General features: G+C 39.9%; 1 protein-coding gene across 1 annotated transcript in view; it reads right to left on the bottom strand.

The window, feature by feature from the left end:
• The window catches only part of LOC124775202, a 116,579-nt gene that overhangs the window by 776 nt on the left and 91,842 nt on the right, over positions 1-23,961 (bottom strand). The gene's annotated exons all lie outside the window — the stretch shown is intronic.

Below are 23,961 nucleotides of genomic sequence, written 5' to 3'. Positions count from 1 at the left end.
CAATAAAATACACAGCTGGGAAAGATCAATTTGTGTTGAAGAATTACATATAGGGAGCGAAACGTATTCTTTGACTTGTGCGAAAACCAGACTCCAGTTACACGTGTAGATGGACATGACCGAGAAAAAATTGTTGAGAAGGGAGTAAGCCATAGTTGAAAGCTTCCACAAATGTACATTAAGCAACCAGTAAAGGAAACAAAAAAGAAATTTAGAAACGGAGTTAAAGTTTAGAGAGATTAAACAAAATCTATGATGTTTCCCGATAACTTTGTAATTCTGTCAGAGAGGATCCACTGAACAGAATAAATAATCTCTTGAAAAGAGGTTATAAGATAAATACCAAGGAAAGCAAAGAATGGTAATGGTGATGCGGTGGGAATGAAATTTGTAAATAAGACAATAAAAGCAGTAAATATATTTTACTATCTTGGCATCAAAATGACCTCCCATGGCAGAAATAGCGAGAGTATAAAATGCAGACTGGCAATAACCAAGAAAACGTATCTCAAAAGCAAAAAAAAAAAAAAAAAAAACTGTTATCATCGAATTTGAATTTAAATGTTAGGAAGCTCTTTCCGCGCGCGTCTGTCTGGGAGTGAAACCTGGATGACAAACAGATCAGACGAAAGGATAGCGGAAGCTTTCGAAAAGTGTTGCAACGTCAGAATGCTGCAGATTGTATGGGTAGATTGTAAAACTAATGAAGAAGTTGGGAGAAAAGAAATTCGTGCAGATTACGACTAAAAGTTGGAATCTGTTGATGGGACACTTTCTTAAACATGGCGGGAAAGGTAGAGGAACAAAACTGTAGACAGAAAGACCAATGGTTGACTACACAAGGGATTTACATGGATGCGTGGTGCAAAGGTAGTGGAGAGATGCATAGGCTTACAGGATAGACGTGCTTGGAGGGCTGCGTTAAATGAGTCTTCGGACCAACCGAGAAGTCAAATACCAGTTGTCATAGGTGTAACTTTGAAAATCCTTTACTAATTTTTTTTCAAAGAAATTTTCACCCACTACTTTGCCCCCTTAGTGGCTGAATTTCCAAAAATGCTGAACCACGTACTTTTTATTTTCTGACTGAGAAATGAAATACCAGTTTTCATAGTACTAGCTTCAAAATTCCCTTAATAGCGACATACATTGAAAGAGCCTTTCATTCCTAGTTTCACGGCCTTATGAACAGACTTTCGGACAATCCCTTATTAAACAATGCCTACAATATAAGATCCACAGCTTCTCCAAACTTCAAGCTTCTATCCTCAGATGTTTCTGGCGGGCCATTATGAGTCAGGTGAATCAGTGTGACCCTATTTCACCCTCTTAGGGGTCGAATTTCCAAAAACTGTGAAACACATATATAGTTTCATCGCTAACCAATAATCCAAACACCAATTTCAAAGATTTGGCTCTAAAATGCTTTCGCAGTGAAATACTTTCATAAAAGATTTTAAACCGTATTTCATCACCTTAGGAGTTGAGTTTCCAAAAACAGAAACATGGGTATGTTTTATTCCTAACAGAGAAGCCAAATACAAATTTTCATAGAGTTAGCTTCAAATACGCTTGCACAAAAAAAAATACTTTCATAAAACCTTTCATCACCCGTTTCACCTCCATAGGGGTTGAATTTCTAAAAACAGTGAACACCAATTTTTTATTTCTAAGTGAGAAGACAGATTTAAATTTTCACAAACTTTGCTTTAAAAATACTTTGATAATAAAATATTTTCGTAAATGGTCTCACTTTCTATTTCACCCCCTTAGGAGTTCAATTTGCAAAAACACTTGAACAGGTACTTTCTTATTTTTAACCGAGAAGTCAAATACCAGTGTTAGTAGAAGTAGCTTTAAAAATACTTTACAAGTTCTTTAATAATGATAAATTTCCAAAAACAAATACTTTCTGTCACTTTGTGAAATTTCGAAAAATGCTGAAACACGTATTTCTTTATTTCAGACCGAGAAACCGAAAACAAATATTTGTAGGTCTATCTTCAAAATTACCTTAATAGTGACATTTTTCAGAAAACCCTTCATCCCCTATTTGATCCCTTAGGGTTGGATTTTCGAAAAATTCCTTCTTAAACGTCCCCTAAAGTATAAGATCCACAACTTTTCCAAACCTCAAGTTTCTCTCCTTAGCGGTTTGGGCTGGGTGATGATAAGTCAGTCAGCACATTGTCTTTTATGAATAGAGATTAGATATGGAAGTACGTACTTATACATACCTACTGATTTTAAAATAATTAATTATAATTTATAAATTTTGATGCATAAACTATTTTTGTTGCCAGGAAAATACCTTCGCAGTAGGAAAAAACCTGTGCTATGCGGTCAGCAAAATGAACAACACAAGACACAGGATAGTTCTTCAAACCTCAGGCGCAAATACGCTGTGATGTGGTTGCCGTTGCTGCGGGAACCGCTCAGTATAATATGTCGGTGCCGTTCTTCCATTGGTTACACATGCAGTAGCTACATATCGGCCACATATTCATCAATAAACCTACGCGAACTGCTGAGTAAACCTATGTGTACTGTTTACGAACAGAATAAGCAGCTGATGCCGACTGAATACCAGCGTGAAGGCGAAGTCAGAACTGCGCGTTTCTGTTTTCAACAACAATTAATCTGAGTGAATGGAAGAAGTTTGTTTCCAAACGAAACAAGCAGCGCATAACTTTGCCATTTATGATGCTTTGCTGATATTTTCAGGGCAACACAGAAAGATAATCAGGATTTAAAATGAAACCAAATTAAGTTTCTTTTTAACACGTTACTTACAGGAAAGTACTCGCAAAACCTTTGAAAAAATTGGTCGCTGGAGTCCAAGTTTGCTTTGTATAATGCCTTCAGTTCTTGGTTGTACTCTCAAAAATATGTCACGATACGTGAAAAGATTTATGACAGCTGGATAAAAGAGGGGATTAGGTTAATAGGACCAACTGACACCATCGGCACAGTGCAGTAAGCAGGTTCATGTGATTCACATATAAAGATACACAGGATAGACTAGCGTGGAGCACTCCATGAAAGCAGTCTTCAGACTGAAGATCACTACCACCACGATAATCTCAATGCAAATACCAACGTTAATCAATATTCGATGCAAGAGGCATCGTTGATATTGGGCATCCATTTCAGTGATCTGAAGTAGCTGCAGTATTATTTCTTCGGTACAGCGGCATTATGATGCACATTAGCTATTATTTAGTGATGGTGTTGTCTTGTAAAACACTAGGTGGAGGAACAGTGAATGTTAATAAACCGTATTGGGAAAAAATCGCGTCAAGAAGGAGGAGTCGGGTGACTCCGTAGGTGCGTTTCTACTTCTAAAAGGTGATGTCTATTCAGGTTTCGCTCCAGTCGCATAAGAGTGGCGCTAGGTAGCGCCACTACTAGGATGCAAATCAGGTTTCTGTAAATATACGCTGTAATTGTCGTGAGCGTTAGTTACCTTTGAGAATGGACGTGGTGAGTTGATGGTAATAATGAATGACTTTAACGCAACGAAGACGCCATTATCAACACCTCACAGAGTTTGGGCGAGGTCGTGTAATATGGGTACGAGAAGCTGGACGTTCCTTCTGCGGTACTACAGAAAGACTTGGCAGGAAAGTAGCTAATGTACTTGATCCCCGGCAGCGGTGGTCACAGAATGTGCGGTCGGAAGAAGACCAGCCTCCCGACGACCACACAGCACTACCGAGTGGGAAGACTTTCACATTCGATGTATCATTCCCGCGCAACGTACGGCATCTGCAGCAGTAATTTAACAGTAGTTGGCACCACAGTGGCACAACGAACTGTAACGAGTCGGTTACTTCAAGGACAACTACATCTACATCAACATCTACATCTACGTCTACATGATTACTCTGCAATTCACATGTAAGTACTTGGCAGAGGGTTCATCCAACCACAATCATACTATCTCCCTACCATTCCACTCCCGAACAGAGCGCGGGAAAAACGAACACCTAAACCTTTCTGTTCGAGCTCTGATTTCTCTTATTTTATTTTGATCATCATTCCTACCTATGTAGGTTGGGCTCAACAAAATATATTCGCATTCGGAAGAGAAAGTTGGTGACTGAAATTCCGTAAATAGATCTTGCCGTGACAAAAACATCTTTGCTATAATGACTTCCATCCCAACTCGCGTTTCATATCTGCCACACTCTCTCCCCTATTACGTGATATTACAAAACGAGCTGCCCTGTTTTGTACCCTTTCGATGTCCTCCGTCAATCCCACCTGGTAAGGATCCAACACCGCGCAGCAATTTTCTGACAGAGGACGAACGAGTGTAGTGTAAGCTGTCTCTTTAGTGGACTTGTTGCATCTTCTAAGTGTCCTGCCAATCAAAAGCAACCTTCGGCTCGCCTTCCCCACAATATTGTCTATATGGTCTTTCCAAATAAAGTTGTTCGTAATTTTAACACCCAGGTACTTAGTTGAATTGACAGCCTTGAGAATTGTACTATTTGTCGAGTAATCGAATTCCAACGGATTTCTTTTGGAAATCATGTGGATCACCTCACACCTTTCGTTATTTAGCGTCAACTGCCACCTGCCACACCATACGGCAATCTTTTCTAAATCGCTTTGCAACTGATACTGGTCTTAGGATGACCTTACTAGATGGTAAATTACAGCATCATCTGCGAACAACCTAAGAGAACTGTTCAGATTGTCACCCAGGTCATTTATATAGACCAGGAACAGCAGAGGTCCCACGACGCTTCCCTTGGGAACACCTCATATCATTTCAGTTTTACTCGATGATTTGCCGTCTGTTACTACGAACTGCGACCTTCCTGACAAGAAATCACGAATCCAGTCGCAAAACTGAGACGATACACCATAGGCCCGCAGCTTGATTAGAAGCTACGATCCACATGTTCGATAGCCTGCATTCCACTGACCCCAAACCACAGCCATCAGCGACTTCAGTGGTGTCAAGCGAGACCTTATTGGACGGCAGGATGATGACAGTTGGTTCCGTCTTGGTGCCAGTGATGGCTGCATGTTGGTTAGAAGCAGGCGAGGCGAGGGCCTGCTACAAACATGTCTGCGTGCTGGACACGCTGACCCTGCCCTGGAGTTATGGCCTGATTTGCGATTTCATATGACAACCGGAGCAATATCGTGGTTACTTCACGCACCCAGACTGCAAATTTGTACGTAAGTCAGGTGATTCTAGCTGTTGTGCTATCATTCATGGTTCTAATGGCTCTGAGCACTTTGGAACTTAACATCTGAGGTCATCAGTACCCTAGACCTAGAAATACTTAAACCTAACTAACCTAAGGACAGCACACATTTCCATGCCCGAGGCAGGATTCGAACCTGCTGCCGTAGCAGTCGCGCGGTTCCTGACTGAAGCGCCTAGAACCGCTCGGCCACAACGGCCGGCTATACCATTCATGAGCAGCACTCCACGGGATGTTTTCCAACAGGATAACGGTGCCCCCTTCCGACTTACTCTATCATCAGCTCTGTCTCCAACTGAACACATGTGGTGCATCATCGGACGACAACTCTGGCATCATCCACAAACAGCGTTAACCGCCCCTCTATTGGCCGACCAAGTTCAACAGCCATGGAACTCCATCCCACAAACTGACATGCGGCACCGGTAAAACACAACACATGCACGTTTATATGCTTGCATTCAGCGTTCTGGCGGTTACACAGGTTATTGATGTACCAGCATTTCACATTTTCAGTGACTTATCTCGCTCTTAAAATAACGTGTGATATTACAGTGTTCATTACGTAGTTATATTACTAGACAAATGTATTCCCGAAATTTCATTACTCTATAGTTTTTATATTTTATTGTTACCGATTTTTTATCACGTCAGTATATTTAATGGTTGTACTTAGTGGTCGTTTTGACCTACTTCGACTGAACCTCTTTCCTAACATTTCGTTACGAGGAGGCATGACCCTTCTCAAAAGATAAGTTCAATGTACATGAATACCGAGTAGAGTTTGTTTTCAGTTTTACATTTCTTTAGTCCAGGGTGATTTAGCCAGTTTTCACGATAACTTCATTCTTTCATCTTTTTCTAGAATGCACCTGTGGTCTAGGGGTACCGTCTTTGATTAGTAGTCGAAATGCCTTCAGTCCAGAGTGCGAGCCACGCCATCAACCAAGGCAGCTTAAGATTTCCGGATTAAGAAGTCACCATCACTCAGCCACCAACCTTGTGCAAAAAGGCCAGAGGAGCAGACATAGGTTCAGGGTAGTATCTTACCCTTGGGGTGGGAGACTGCCCATAAAGTCGGAAGAATCAGCAAAGATTAATGGCATGAGGATGCAAAAGGCAATGGGAACCATCCCATCCGAATCTCCTGGAGGGGAACGCCAAGGAGGAGGTGACCTTGAGAAAAGATGGAATAACCAACGAAAAGATAACGTTATGCTTGGTCGGCGAGAGGAATGTCATAAGCTTGAACGTGGTGGGTAAGCTAGAAAATCTGAGAAATGCAAACGCTCAATCACAGCAAACCAACACCGACAACGATAGCTCAGGTAGATATGCCGACGTCAACTGGAATGCGATCGTAGGGGAAGGAGTGCCACAAAGCACTGCGGGAAAATATGGGCTTTATAGTAGGAATGAGAGGGGAGACAGACTAACTGAGTTCAGCAGTAAATTTGAGATAGTAGTAGAGACTGCTCTATTCAGTAATCACAAAAGGAGGAGCTATACATGGAAAAGGCCGAGAGACTCGGTAAGATTTCACTTAGATTAAATCATGGTCAAGCAGAGATTCCGAAATGAGTTACTGGATTGTAGGGCCTACCCAGGAGCAGTCATAGATTCAGATAACAATTTAGTAGTGATGAAGAGCACATTGATGATTAAGAGATTAGAATCAATATGCAAATAAGTGGATACGGAAATACTAACAAATGAAAAGAGGTACTTGAAGGTCTCTGAGACTATTAAAGAGACTGTGACAAGAAATAGTTCAGTAGGCAGTTTAGCTGAAGAGAAATGGGCGTCTCTAGAAAGGGTAATCACGGAAGTTGGAAAGAGAAACCTAAGTACGAAGAATATAACTGAGAAATTGAAAAAGGTATGAGAAGGATCATGTCAGCTTCCATTAGTGTAAGAGCCCTGGACAGCAGGTTACGCACAGCGCTATTCGAAGCGCTTTTCATTTTTCACAGCAAGTTATCTTGCTCTTCCGTTACCTGTCAGTCTCGGTGCAGGGAAACCGAAATATTCTTTAAGCGTTTGTTTTCAGACCGTTCGCGCCCGTGTTAAAGCAGTTGGACTTAGTTAGTTCCCAGAAACAAAAAGCCTTGCGCCGTAGTTCTTCTCCCTAGCGAGCACCTGTGTGCGATTATATTTTATTACATGGTCTCTGCCTCGCTGCGCGGTTTTAACAGCAGCGGATTTTTCCCTCGTCCCAGCTTCCAGAACTGCTTGTGTTCAGTAATCCTGGCATTAAAGTATCTTCCACGGATCTCATTGCAGATCTCCATACGTATGTATCGTACATATACACTGCCACAGAAGCGTAATGCTCCGCTGACAAAGCGGTCGCCATGGAAGTATTACAATGGCGTTCGCGTTTTTTGTCGATAGAAGCCCAACAAAACTTAATGTTAATACTTTTATTTTGCTGCGAGATTGTGCCAGCATTAACGTGAGCAGGCACTAAATCTGTAACACGGACGTCTTATATGTCTGTATACTAAAGGTTAAAGTGCAATGTGCTGCTACAGCGACCCCTCACCTGTCTTCAGTGTTAATATAACACATCGAAAACTTAGCGTAACTAAAGAGTTGTTCTTTGAGTGTGGCGCTGTTCCCACCCATGTTTTACAAAAGTTCTACATCTACATCTACATTTATACTCCGCAAGCCACCCAACGGTGTGTGGCGGAGGGCACTTTACGTGCCACTGTCATTACCTCCCTTTTCTCTTCCAGTCGCGTATGGTTCGCGGGATAACGACTGTCTGAAAGCCTCCGTGCGCGCTCGAATCTCTCTAATTTTACATTCGTGATCTCCTCGGGAGGTATAAGTAAGGGGAAGCAATATATTCGATACCTCATCCAGAAACGCACCCTCTCGAAACCTAGCGAGTAAGCTACACCGCGATGCAGAGCGCCTCTCTTGCAGAGTCTGCCACTTGAGTTTCCTAAACGTCTCCGTAACGCTATCATGGTTACCAAATAACCCTGTGACGAAACGCGCCGCTCTTCTTTGGATCTTCTCTATGTCCTCCGTCAACCCGATCTGGTACGGATCCCATACTGAAGAGCAATACTCAAGTATAGGTCGAACGAGTGTTTTGTAAGCCACCTCCTTTGTTGATGGACTACATTTTCTAAGGACTCTCCCAATGAATCTCAACCTGGTACCCGCCTTACCAACAATTAATTTTATATGATTATTCCACTTCAAATCGTTCCGCACGCATACTCCCAGGTATTGTACAGAAGTAACTGCCACCAGTGTTTGCTCCGCTATCATATAATCATACAATAAAGGATCCTTCTTTCTATGTATTCGCAATACATTACATTTGTCTGTGTTAAGAGTCAGTTGCCACTCCCTGCACCAAGTGCCTATCCGCTGCAGATCTTCCTGCATTTCGCTACAATTTTCTAAAGACGCAACTTCTCTGTATACTACAGCATCATCCGTGAAAAGCCGCATGGAAATTCCGACACTATCTACTAGGTCATTTATATATATTGTGAAAAGCAATGGTCCCATAACACTCCCCTGTGGCACGCCAGTCGTCACTTTAACGACTGTAGACGTCTATTGCATTATATCATTGTACTTACATTGAAGGTAAACATTGATGACTGGAAAGTACGTCGTTTCCTTAAAAAAATGTCCACTGCATCTCGGCGAACAGAACGTTACAATATTAAACTTCGACAATAATGGAAAACCTTAATTGAATACAATGAACCATTCATGAATTCATGAAATATTTCAGATGTCCACCTTAATTGGGATATTCAGTTCTATTTGAACCCAATAATTAAGGAACTGTTTTTAAAAGAGGCAGTGTATTTTATAATTCGTATGTCACATTGTGGCAGTCTTTTGAGGTGTGCGTACACTTACATCGCTTGTGACTGCTCGTTGAACATCTTTGATCATCGGCTCTTTGTGGCGCCGTTCCAGATTCCTCACTAGGAGGTAGTGTTGTGGCTCTTTGAGCGATGTTAGTCGCACGTACGTCTCTCTGCTGGGTCTTGCCTCGCTAGCTATTCCAATTCTGTAGCCTTGACACCTGCTGTTGTGGATGATTAAGCGTGGGATGCGAATCACAAAAACCCCTAATCTTTGTTGGGACCTGGTCACTGAAATTTATTTGCAACGAACAGTTCACAGTCTCGTCTTGTTTCAGTTCGATTAACAAAAGACAATCTACCGCTTCCAACACATTCGAATTTAAGTAAAAACGTTCTTGTAACGTAGAGAGAAACGGCAGGGCCTAAGCGTTGTACAGTTGAGGGTGAGGAATATAGGATGTGGCAGTGTTGCAATGACAGTTAAAATAATGCGGGGACACGAAAATAAAGAGAATTTGTACTCTTCCGAATGAATGGTCACCTTGACATTCTGTGAGTCGCCTCAGGCGACGGAAATTAGGCCGACTGAAAAATCTAACAGTGCTTTCTGTGCAAAACAGTGCCGAATTCATTGTTCAAGAATGTTTTGCCTAACGTTTAGCATTAATTTCGTTGAGAGTAGTGTTTTACTTGTCGTTTCTTAGATCACAATATATTCCTTTGTGTGTTGTATGTATGATTTTGTTTGCAAGATGGTATTTTTTCTGATTTAGAATTAGAAGATGCACAAGTTAAAGATGACGGTGAGGGTGACTGGTTTGTTGTCTTTCTGTGACGGACCCGAAGCTGGGCTATGAACTGCTCTGAAGAAATGGTGGTTAGAGCCTCATATTCAGCAGAACAGTGTTCGATCTAACACCTCTGTGGAAGCTTACATACCCACAGTGCTAGATGTCAAAGATGAAAAGACAAGTTAATAAAATTTGTAAAGGGTGATATTCAGATGAACGGAATGCTGTTACTATGAAGATATGGAAGAAAGGATTACTGGTGGACATGTGCTTCGGGATTGGAAGATGAGGGGAAAGAAAATTCTATTTCTCCGATAGATCCGAAGTCTCTGTAGTGCACTCCTTCCTAAACACAAGAGACGAAGTGTGTACCTTGAAAGACTGGCAGACAGAAATGGATATGAACTATGCTCCATAATATGTATACGAATATTTAGAAATTGAATTCAACAATTCAAAGCAGATTATGGCATACATTTTAATTATAACTTAACAGCGATGAGCAGCAGGCTCAAATTCAACAAAATCAAAATGATATGCGGAAGAACAGGACACTGAAAATTTAGGGCAGGAAGGTAGCAATCTCTGAGGCAGTGACCAAGTGGTTAATTTTCAAGAGTATTTACATATGAGTGGAATTTCTTAAGTTAGGAATTAATGTGGGCATAATAAAAACCTAAAGGTGTATTGAATGGAGACATTTTTATTGAGTCATCCCTTTGTTCAGATAAAATTTCCACTGACAGTTTTTTCTTCATCTGACTGATTTCATGCAGCGCGCCACGAACTCCTCTCCTGTGCCAACCTCTTCACCTCAGAGTACCACTCACAACCTACATCCTCAGATATTTGCTGGATATATTCCAATCTCTGTTTCCCTCTGCAGTGTTTACCCTCTACAGCAATTTATAATGCCATGGAAATTATTGGCTGGTATCTTAACATATGTTCTACCATCCTATTCCTTCTCGATGACAGTGTTTTCTATGTATTCATTTCCTGGCCGATTCTTCGGAGAACCTCGTCACTCCTTACCTTATCAGTCCACCTAATATTCAACATTCTTCTGTAGCACCAAATCTCAAATTCTGCAATTCTCTTCCTTAACGGTTACAGTCCATGATTCACTACCATACAACGTTGTGCTCCAAACGTACATTCTGAGAAATTTGTCCCTCAAATTAAGGCTAATGTTTGATACTAGTAGACTTCTCTTGGCCAGGAATGCCCTTTTTGCCGGTGCTCGCCTACTTGTTATGTCCTCATTGCTCCGTCCGTCATGGGTTATTTTGCTGCCTATGTAGCAGAATTCCTTCGCTTCGCCTACTTCATGATTACCACTCCTGATGTTAAGATTCTTCCCGTTCCCATTTCTGCTATTTCTCGTTACCTTCGACTGTCTTCGATTTACTCTCAGTCCATATTCTGTACTCATTAGACTGCTCGTTCCATTCATCACATCATGTATCCTTCTTCACTTTTACTGAGGATACCAGTGTCATCAGCGGACCTTATCATTGATATTCTTTCACCTTCATTTTTAATTCCACAACTGAACCGTTCGTTGATTTCCTTCAGTGCTTCTTCGATGTACAGACCAAAAGGTAAGGACAAAAGACTACATCGCAGTCTCACAGCGGTTTTAATCCGAGCACTCCTATCTTGATCTTTCACTCTTACTGTAACCTCTTGGCTCTTGTTCATATTATATATTACCCGACTTTCAGTATGGCTTACCCCTATTTTTCTTAGAATTTCGAACAACTTGCACTACTTTAAATTACATTACAGTAATAATTATTCAACACTTTATGAGTACGACGTTACGTAATGATGAGGAACGTGCCAGTGTAACGTAATTTTCCTTTACATGGAATAATCTTTTTTTCCCCAATTAGTACTTCATGTCTGAAAATTCATCTCTTGAGTAGAAATTCTTTTAATTTATTTTTAAATGTTCGTTGGGTATCTGTTGGACTGTTAATGCTGTTTTGTTGGTAAAAGACCAAAGATTTTTGTGCGATCTCTTAAATGACCTAAGATTTTTATGGCTGCATAATTCACCCCTTTCTGTACCAAAGTCAGATTTAACACATAATAATGATGGTCATCCATTCTTCTAGTCTTGTAGCTATGCACTTCAGTACAATTTTTGAATTGGGAAGGGTTATCAATAACATATTTAATAAGTTAACATACGTCTTGTGAAGGTACTATGAATATCCCAAGTTCCTTAAATAAATGTTTGCAGGATGGTCTTGGGTGGGCTGAAGCTATTATTCTGATCAAACGCTTTTGTGTAATGAATACTTTTTCTCTTATTGATGAATTACCCAAAATATGATGCCATATGAAAGCAGTGACTAAAAATATACAAATGTTTCAGCAAATCAGCAATGTATTTCCTCCATTTCAGTTTCTCATCAATGCACACACCCAGAAATTTTGAATACTCTGCCTTAGCAACAGACTTCTGTCTCTATATTTATCAATGGTGATAAGCCATTTACTGTGCATAACTGTATATACTTCGTTTATTCAAATTGTAGTGAGAGCCCATTTGCAGACAACGACTTAACAATTTCCTGAAAGGCATTATTTACAATTTCCTCAGCTAAATTTTATTTGTTGGGTGTGATTACTATCTTGTGTCATCAGTAGAAAGAACTTGCTTAGCATATGCTTGAATATAGAGTGGCAAGTCATTAATAAGTATTAAGAACAATAAGAGACTGAAGACCGAACGCTGTGGGACACCACTCTTGATACCTCATCGGTTAGAGGACTCTGTTTATATTTGTAGACTATCTATACTGTTAATGTCAACCTTCTGCATTCTTCCAGTTAAATATGAGTTAAACCATTTGAGCACTGTCCCACTGATACCACAATACTTAATTTTATCTAGAGGAATTTTATGATCCATACAGTCAAAAGCTTTTGAGAGATCACAAAAAAAATCTCAATGGTTGGTGTTTTGTTATTCAGAGCATTTAATATATGCTTGGTGGAAGCATATATATAATTTTTTGTTCAAAAACCTTTGTGAAAAAAACTGGCATTTCGTTAGTACTTCATTTTTACGAATATGTGAAGCTACTCTTCAATACATTACTTTCTAAACAATTTTGGATGGGGGTGTCAGAAGAGAGATTGAACGGTAACTGCTAGCATCAGAGCTACCCCTCTTTTATGCAATGGTTTAACGATAGCATATTTCAGTCTATCTGGAAAAATGCCCTGTTTCCGTGAGCTACCGTATATGTGACTGAAAATCCTGCTTATCTTTTGGGAACAGGCATTTTGTACTTTCTTGTAAATACCATCAATTCCATATGACCATTTACTTTTGAGTGAATTTGTTATTTTCTTAAATACAGTAGTGAGGTTGGTTGACTTTTAGTTTTACCAAATTGCACAGGCATTGTTTCTGCCATAAACAGTCTTGCATTTTCTAATAAACAGTTGGATCCTCTTTTCTATAAAAAAACTTTAAAATAGCTATTAAAAATAATTTCAACTCCTGATTGTTACAATATTCCAAATCGTTTTAATTTTATTATGAAAGCTGCTAATCTCAGACATAATGCACACACTTCTGTACTTTTTAATAGCTTGCCTTAATACAGTGCAGAATTTTTTTATAACGTTTCACTGTTTCTGAATCATTATTCCTTCTACCTATAAGATACATTTCCCTTTTGTGTTTACAAGAAATTTTATGTCTTTGGTAAGCCGAGGTTTTTTTTGATGGATTCGTACAATTATGTTTCAGTGTTTATGCAGGGAAATTGTTTCCGAATATACTCACAAAGGTATCATGAAATAGGTCAGTTTTTAAAATTTCGTGAGGTTCCCTGTACACATCATCACAGTTTAACTATTGCAAACTTTCCCTAAAACACACAAGTTTTAAATCTTTAATTGAACACACTGTTATGGAGGACTGTTCTGCATTACTGTGTAGAGCTATGTCATATATTGTAATTGGTAATGTATCATAATCAGAAAGACATTTCTTAACAGGTAAAATTTTTATTTGATTGAATTGTCGGACGCTTTTTCCAGGTCGACAAATCCTACGAACGTGACTTGATTTTTCTTCAGTCTTCTTCTATTATGTATCTAAAACGACAAATTTCCATCTCTGGTACCTTTACCTTTCCCAAAGCCAAACTGATCGTCATTTAAAGCATTATCCTGTAGGTTATTCTTGCCAACAACTTAGATGCATGAGTTCTTAAGCTGAATGTGCGGTAGTTCTCGTACTTGTCTACCCTTGCAGCCTTCGGAATTATCTGGATGATGTTTTCTCGAAAGCCATATGGTTTACTGCCAGACTCATAGACTCTACACACCAACGTGAATAGTCGTTTGCTGCCACTTCCTTAATGATTTTAGAATTTCTGATGGAATGTTATCTATCCCTTCTGCCTCAGTCTTTCTTTCAAAGTTCTTTTAAATTCTCATTCTAATGCCAAACCTCTTATGTCATCCCTGTCGAATCCTCTTTCCTCTTGTATCACGTAAACAGATACTCTTCAAGTCTTCCCCGTCATAAAGACCTTTAGTGTACTCTTTCTACCTATTCACTCTCTTCTATGTATTTAAAAGTGGAATTCCATTGCTATCTTAATATTACCACCTTTGCTTTTAATTTCACCGAAGGCTGCTTTTACTTTTCTGTATGCTGAGCTAGTTCTTCCGACAATCATACCTTTTTCAATTTCTCAGTTATATTCATCGTACTTAGGTTTTTCTTTCCAACTTCCGTGATTACCCTTTCTAGAGATGCCCATTTCTCTTCAGCTGAACTGCCTACTGAACTATTTCTTGTCACAGTCTCTTTAATAGTCTCAAAGTCCTTCAAGTACATCTTTTCATTTCTTAGTATTTCGTATCCACTTATTTGCATATTGATTCTAATCTCTTAAACATCAATGTGCTCTTCATCACTACTAAATTGTTATCTGAGTCTATATCTGCTCCTGGGTAGGCCTTACAATCCAGTATCTCATTTCGGAATCTCTGCTTGACCATGTGTAAGTAGGCTGTTTATGTTTTCTCTATGTAAGTAGGCTGTTTACGTTTTCTTATTGGCAATGTTACGTAGCGCTCAATATGAAAATCACTGGCTGTGCTGTGTGCAGTCTGTGGCTGCTTTGCATTGTTGTAATACTCGCCATTGTAGTGTTAGGCAGCTGGCTGTGAACAGCGCGTAGCGTTGCGCAGTTGGAGGTGAGCCGCCAGCAGTGGTGGATGTGGGGAGAGAGATGGCGGAGTTTTGAAATTTGTCATGAACTGCTATATTTGTATATGATGATATCAAGGTAAATACATTGTTTGTTCTCTATTAATATCTTTCATTTTGCTAACTATCCCTATCAGTAGTTAGTGCCTTCAGTAGTTTGAATCTTTTATTTAGCTGGCAGTAGTGGCGCTTGCTGTATTGCAGTAGCTTGAGCAGCGAAGATTTTTGTGAGGTAAGTGATTTGTGAAAGGTATAGTTTAATGTTAGTCAGGGCCATTCTTTTGCAGGGAATTTTGAAAGTCAGATTGCGTTGCGCTAACAAAGTATTGTGTGTCAGGTTAAGCACAATCCTATATAAATTGTTCAAAGGGGACGTTTCATATGTCGACCCTTAGCCGAGGATACCTCACTGGAATCTTCTGATTTTTTCTTGTAGTTTGTGTATTTAGTGTAGCTTTTGTTTATTGCTAGCGCGTAATTGTAGAGAGAATCTCCTTTGTAGTTGTAGTTTTTCATTGTTGTAGAGTAAAACAGTTGTGGCATGCATGTAGATTTGCACCAAGTATTTCGCAGCTGCAATTAACTAGATATTGTTTTCAGAGCTATGTTAATGTGTTCTCTTATTTTTGCTCTTCAAATTGTGTTTTTCTGTGTTATCGTGTGAAATATTGTGACAATTATGGCGTGTGAAAAACGTAATACTAGGCTCCAAAGTAAACTGAGAAATGACAGTGAAGACGAAAGCAGTGTGTTAGCGCCACCGAGTAGTGAATTAACTGATGTTCAAAGTAGTAATTTGGTAATTGTGAATAGGGAAATGGAGCGGGCTGCAAACAATGGTGTAGACAGTGAAACAGGTAGTGAACAGGGAAGCATCATCGATCGATCGGTCGGCAACAGCTCGCCTCAGGAATCCGAAATGACAGGACACAATTTCGCAAATACTGTAGATTCCTGTTTTGGGTCATCACCGTTTTCTCAAATAAGTCAAGACACATTTTCTGCTTGTCAAAATGTGAATGTTGCCGGTGCAAATGCACTGCCGAAAAGCGTAGAGAAACAGATTCCAGACACTAATACATTATTATTGCAATTAATGCAACAAATGGAACAAAATCAGAGACAAACACAGCAAAAGCTTGGAAAGTTAGACACAATGGAACAACACCAGAGACAAACACAGCAACAGTTAGACACAGTGGAACAAAATCTCAAAAAGTTAGACGCAATGGAACAAAATCAGAGACAAACACAGCAACAGCTTCAAAAGTTAGACTCATTGGAACAAACTCTTGAACAAACGCGTGAAGATTTAACTACTGAGTTACATCACATTGAATCGAAATGTCAAAAAGTCTGTAATGACGTAAAAACACAAATTTGTGAGCATTTCCAACCAATTTTTTTGCGTCATGAAAATGTATTACAGAAGCACGAAGCAGCCATAAAAGAACTGCAAACTATTGTTCATGAAAATCATGAGACCTTGCAAGCTAAAATTGACTCAGTTGCATCTACCGATTCGGTTACGCAACTTGCAAGAACTCAGGAAAACTTAAAGAACACAGTAGATACCCTGAAAATTGGTTCAGAAAGACACATGGAGGAAATAAGTACACTATCGGAGAAAGTAGCCGAACTTTCGGATCAGGTCACTAACTTATCTACAAAGGTAGATGATGATCTGAAAGACACAAGACCCGTAGCCTTCACTGACACAGAAGAGTATGAACAAATAAGAAAATTCAAACAGAATCAAAATCAAATCAATACACAGTACAAAAGAGAAATCCGGGAAGTACAAGATCAGCTGACACAGGTAATACAAGAATTACGTATTTCAGAGGACACTCGCGCTCCAATACGGGAAGAGGGACATAGAAATACGGAACAACCACAAAATAATAACACAGGACACTTCGGAAATTATGAAAGAAATTGGCAAGGCGCATTGGATTTTGAGATGGAACCGCCGAAACGAAGTAACAATGACCGACATGCGACTCGCCGACATGACGATTTTGACTATAAGCTGTTCATTACTACACGTAAATTCAAAACATTTAAGAATTCTGGCAACGACATTCATCCACAAGCATGGCTCCATCAATTCTCTCATTGTTTTCCTCCCAACTGGTCGTTAGAACACAGATTAGAATTTATGTGTGGCTACTTGGAGAATGAACCAGCTGTAAGAATGCGATCGGTAATTCACGATTGCCACAGTGAAGGAGAGTTTTACCATGCCTTCCTCTCAGCATATTGGTCTCAAGCCACACAAGACCGTGTAAAACATAGCATCATAATGATGAAACGTTTCGAACAATCTGAATTTTCCAGTCTTATGAAATATTTTGAAGACATGTTGCATAAGAATCAGTATCTTTGAAACCCATACAGCCCCTCAGAACTCATCCGCATTTGCTTAATCAAAATGCCTAAACATTTACGACATATTATTTTAGCAGGACGTTGCAAAGACGACATTGAAGCTTTTCAGGGACTGTTACAAGAATTAGAAATTGACACTGACAATCGCGGAACGCGAAACCAGGAACACAACAATTACAGGTCACATCCGTCGCAAATCCGCGATGAAAGAAGTAATAACTGGACACGACAAGGCTATTCTCACAACACAAATCGTGACCAAAATAGACAACACCCGTATGACAACCGTTGGCAGAGTAGTAATAACTACAGGGAAAGATCACCTCTCCGTGGTAATGACTATCACAGAGACAATAAGATAAACAGACAATACGGGAACCAAAATAATTACTATCAAGGGAGACAGAATAACTTTAGACGCAACGGACCAGCGCGCAGTTACGATTCAGGGAGAAATTCTCCACCACGTGACCGACAAGAAAGAAACTATCGAATCTACCGACATGACAACAGACGATATGATCGTAATGACAGACCTGAATTGCATCAGAACTGGCGAGCTTCAAACAGAGCAGGGCCCTCTCGTCACGGTGAATTTGTAGAAGTTAGGTCTCCAAATCCCAATAACGACGCGCGCCAACAAAGAGACAATAGGCAATGACTCACACCGCTGGCAGCAACAAAACGTACTTATGAAACTTCCCCTTTGAACAATTTATATAGGACTGTGCTTAACCTGACACACAATACTTTGTTAGCGCAACGCAATCTGACTTTCAAAATTCCCTGCAAAAGAATGGCCCTGACTAACATTAAACTATACCTTTCACAAATCACTTACCTCACAAAAATCTACGCTGCTCAAGCTACTGCAATACAGCAAGCGCCACTACTGCCAGCTAAATAAAAGATTCAAACTACTGAAGGCACTAACTACTGATAGGGATAGTTAGCAAAATGAAAGATATTAATAGAGAACAAACAATGTATTTACCTTGATATCATCATATACTTTCCTTTTGTGTTATCCCAGTATATGTTTGTGTACCCTTGTGTATTTGTTTTCTTCCTGTCTCTGTGTAGTTTCATAGAATTTTTTTTTCTTTTAATATTAAGCTACATTCACTATGATGAGGAATACTGTTATCCTCAAATATAATTGGCATTAATAATATGTTATTTACTTTGTAAAGATGTTAGACATTATTCATTCTGTTTAAATGCTCATGTGTGAAGTTGATGTTTCGCAAGTTATTCTGATCTTCTATGTATGTACTCATGTCATAATTCCTGTAACACTGACGTATATGTCTATTTCTATTCTTTTGTAAAGCCTGTACTACAAATGTTATCTATAGTGTTATGTTTTTAATGATGTATTTTGTACCTTTATTGTATTCTTATGTTATAAAATTGTAATTGTCACCAGTTCATGATATTATTAACTTGTTAGTTACATTTCACTGCACACGTTTCTGTTGGTCATAGTATATGGACAATATGTGAGAAGTTGGGACTGTTAGTGTTTGCACGTGTGTTAATCATTCAGCAAGGGACTGGATAACAGCATTGCTGGTTCTAAGGACAATTCCAGAAACTTTGTGAGTGCACAAGTGGTTGTTATGGAGTTGCTATATTATCCGCAAGACTCTTCAATGGTGATTGTGCACCTGCACAGTCACAACAGATGGCTGCTGACCATCTCTACAAGGACTGCAGTGGGTCTGCATCTTTGATGACCCACCAGTACCATTATCTCTACAAGGACTACAGTGGGTCTACATCTTTGATGATCCATCAATACCATTATTTCTACAAGGACTGCAGTGGGTCTGCACCTCTGGTGGCCCACCAATATCGTAATCTCTACCAGGACTACGGTGGGTCTGCTCTGTGATGACCTACCTACCAATATTCATCAAAACTTCGACTGACTCTGCAGTGGGTTTGCTCTGTTGTGACCCAATACTTGTCTGCATGTCGAGAGTCAGCACTGTCTTTCCGTTGGAAGGACAACACTACTTCTTCAAGACTGCATGGAAATCCACTACTTCCGTGTGCATTTTCTTTTACTGCTCAGACTTTGAGAAAAACACTGCTATTCTACTGTAATGAATGATCAGGACTATCTTTATGGACTGTGAGAAAATTTTAGCTTTTGACCAACATTGTATCAATAAGTGTGTGCATTTAATTTCTTTGTTATTGTAATTATGAAAAATTTTATCTAATCATTATTGGCCACTGCCCAAAAAAATTTTGTAAAATTTTTTGTGGGGAGCATGGGGGCTATGTAAGTAGGCTGTTTATGTTTTCTCTATGTAAGTAGGCTGTTTACGTTTTCTTATTGGCAATGTTACGTAGCGCTCAATATGAAAATCACTGGCTGTGCTGTGTGCAGTCTGTGGCTGCTTTGCATTGTTGTAATACTCGCCATTGTAGTGTTAGGCAGCTGGCTGTGAACAGCGCGTAGCGTTGCGCAGTTGGAGGTGAGCCGCCAGCAGTGGTGGATGTGGGGAGAGAGATGGCGGAGTTTTGAAATTTGTCATGAACTGCTATATTTGTATATGATGATATCAAGGTAAATACATTGTTTGTTCTCTATTAATATCTTTCATTTTGCTAACTATCCCTATCAGTAGTTAGTGCCTTCAGTAGTTTGAATCTTTTATTTAGCTGGCAGTAGTGGCGCTTGCTGTATTGCAGTAGCTTGAGCAGCGAAGATTTTTGTGAGGTAAGTGATTTGTGAAAGGTATAGTTTAATGTTAGTCAGGGCCATTCTTTTGCAGGGAATTTTGAAAGTCAGATTGCGTTGCGCTAACAAAGTATTGTGTGTCAGGTTAAGCACAGTCCTATATAAATTGTTCAAAGGGGAAGTTTCATACATGATGTAATCTAAGTGAAATCTTACCGAGTCTCTCGGCCTTTTCCAAGTATGGCTCCTCCTCTTGTGATTACTGAATAGAGCAGTCTCTATTACTATCTCAAATATACAGGTGAAATCAGTTAGTCTGTCTCTCGTCTCATTCCTACTGTCAAGCCCATATTTTCCCGCAGTGCTTTGTTGCACTCCTTCCCCTACGATCGCATTCCAGTTGACGTCGGCATATGTACCTGAGCTATCGTTGTCGGTGTTGGTTTGCTGTGACTGAGCGTTTGCATTTCTCAGATTTTCTAGCTTACCCACCACGTTCAAGCTTATGACATTCCTCTCGCCGACCAAGCGTAACGTTATCTTTTCGTTGGTTATTCCATCTTTTCTCATGGTCAACTCCTCCTTGGCGTTCCCCTCCAGGAGATTCGGATGGGATGGTTCCCATTGCCTTTTACATCCTCATGCCATTAATATTTGCTGATTCTTCCGACATTATGGGCAGTCTCCCACCCCAAGGGTAAGAGACTACCCTGAACCTATGTCTGCTCCTCCGCCCTTTTTGACAAGGTTGGTGGCTGAGTGATGGTGACTTCTTAATCCGGAAATCTTAAGCTGCCTTTGTTGATGGCGCGGCTCGCACCCTGGACTGAAGGCATTTCGACTACTAATCAAAGACGGTACCCCTAGACCACAGGTGCATTCTCCAAAAAGATGAAAGAATGATGTTATCGTGAAAACTGGCTGAATCACCCTGGACTAAAGAAACGTGAAACTGAAAACAAACTCTACTCGGTATTCATGTACATTAAACTTATCTTTTGAGAAGGATCATGTAATGACATCCGTGAAGTACGATTGTAAGACTTCTGTTAAACGCAAAATAAGGAGTATTCTCATGATAACTCCACATAGGAGTCCTACACGACAGAGGTTAGCTATCAATTAATGTGAAAGAAAAGAAGGCTGAAACTGAAGAGGAAATAGATGATAGCCTTACTGCGGAAATTTGTCAAAGCATTTGAGTTATGAGTTCGAAAAAGTTCAGAAGGAATCAAAACTATACCCTCTGAGCTTCTGAAATATTTGATAGTTGGCTGTTTAAATGACTATAAGTAATATATAAATCGAGACTTAAAAAGATCAAATAATAATAAAAATGAAAATAATTGGAACATCAGTCTAACGAGCCACATCATGGTGGCTGGCGGATGGTGCTTTGTGCACCATTGTGACCCACCCACTTTCCTGATGCGGTCGGAAACGGTCGGTAGGAAGAAGGAGTGTTGGTAAGCCACCGAGTGTGCTTGAATCTGCTTTTACGTTCATTGTCCCATTGTGAAGTAAATGTAGATGGGAGCGCTAGGTAGGTTCCTTCTTCTAAGAGCGCACACACTCGGAATTTTAACCGCAAATTACACGTCGACCCACTACACCTGTCTTGTAGCGTTTACCACTGGAGCTGGCTCCGGCACTATGCACTTTCGTCTCACTTTCGCGCTTGCTAAATGAACCTGCAACAAAAAGAGCTGCTCCTTTTTTGGACTTGTCTGTTTCCTCTGTCAAAATTATCAGGTATCGATGCCAGATAGGTGAGCACAATTCAAGTAATTGTCGAACAAACTCCTTGGAAGCTAATTCCCTTGTGGGTGGATTACGCTATCTGTGAATTCTTCTAATGAATCTGTGTGGCATCTGACTTACCTACGATTTGTTTTATACAATCGTCTTGCGTACTGTTTGCTATATCCTCAATCAGCATACAAGAACGCTTCTCAGGACGTAAAGAAACAAAGATTATTTCGTGTCAATAGACACAAGTACCTTTCTAGTGGTGATGACCAAGGGTGAACGTAGAAATAAGAAACAACAATTGGCAGATGGCCGAAATTCAACAAGAAAAAGTAATTTCCTGACTAAATAACTTTTGGCAGAAAGGTAATTCTAATAGAACATTTAGTACCCCCATTAACTAGTCGGGCGGATGGCTCGTACTTCCTGGAGCTAGAGATCAATCGGTGACAGTGTCCACAATTAAAATGAGGTCCTTTAGAGTTTGGTGCAGCCACAGTCAACCATCGTATAATTTACAGACCCAGACTGCCGATTCGGTGTCTTAGGTCACACGTCGATTGGTAATGGTCGTCGTCCTGTGAAGACGACTCGGCTGTGTAGCGGCGGTGGGCTGCGACACGTCTTCCAGCATGTACCGTAGTAATCCCCTGACTGCAGAAGAGAGGTCTGTGCGTGACTTTAAATGGGCTGCTTGCGGCAGAAGACCATGCGCACAGTTTTCAATCACATGTCTATGCGCATTAAATTAGTCCGCATACTTTGCGATCTCTAGCGGCGTATCTAATGCCTCCTGGCGGCTGCTGGTGTTATCTGGCCTCTGCTTGGCGGCCGACAGGCTGGCCCCTGCTCGGTCCGGAACCCGCCTGACGGGTCTGTTGTGGCGGTGGCAGGTACGTGTAGGTCCCCAGCCGAGACATATTACTGAATGAAATTTTCACTTTGCAGCGGAGTGTTCGCTGATATGAAACTTCCTGGCAGATTAAATCTGTGTGTCGGACCGAGACTCGAACTCAGGACATTTGCCTTTCACGGGCAAGTGCTCTATATTACCGTTAGATGTTTAACAGCCATGACTACTTCCATTATTTGTTCTGCAATCGCCTAATAATAAAATACTGGGTCTTTCTACCTAATTTTGCCAATGCATTACATTTATTTTGATAGAAGGTTAATTGCCAATTATAATAGCCTACCGTACTTTCTCTTCAATAAAATAAAAAAATACAAATAATTAAATGGTGTTTCCACAATTTTACGATATTCGTACGATAACACGACCTGTGTAGGCCTAAGACACTGAACTATCAATAGAGATGGCATTACTCAACCACACACTAATTTCATTATTTATATAATTTAGTTTACGAATAGTCACTGGTATAAATAGTTATTTCCATTGTGTAACATTAATAGCACCTATTAAGTACTGACTTAACTAGATTAATTTACATGCAGGTATCCTTAACAGAAAGTATTCTTCAAACATACTACCATAACTCGTGCTCTCAAGGCAAAAGAACAATATTTTAAGTTTTCTCACAAAAAATTGATACTTGTGGATAGAACAAACCTGACGCAGTGCGTCACAGTGCAGGAATTATTAAAAGCATAATGATCTGATACTGAAGTCACATGGAACTAAATAGAATTGTAAACTACTGTTCTTGCTAATCCACATCTTCTGTGTACGAATTCATACCATAATTCTTAGGAGCGAGGGTAACATTTTGCATTAGGGTCTCATGAATAAAGTAGCTCTGTCTCAGACTTTCGACAAACAAATATTACTTTGATAGCAAACCAGTAGAAGTGAACAGTTAGTTGAACTTACTTTTTAGATCGTTTCTGACAGTATTAACTACATCCAGATTCGTAATATCAGTGAGTTGAAAGTAATTATGCCTCAAAAATAATAATAATACCCGCTTTTTCCAGCATCTTCTCCTTCAGTCATAGCTGATCGTATGTCCTTTTACACAGTCGCAACAAACTGCGTCAGTTTTGAAAA

Source organism: Schistocerca piceifrons, chromosome 2, assembly GCF_021461385.2.
Source record: "Schistocerca piceifrons isolate TAMUIC-IGC-003096 chromosome 2, iqSchPice1.1, whole genome shotgun sequence".
Lineage (NCBI taxonomy): Eukaryota > Metazoa > Arthropoda > Insecta > Orthoptera > Acrididae > Schistocerca > Schistocerca piceifrons.
Note: the sequence above shows the minus strand (reverse complement) of the source record. Positions and strands in the feature narration are given on the sequence as shown.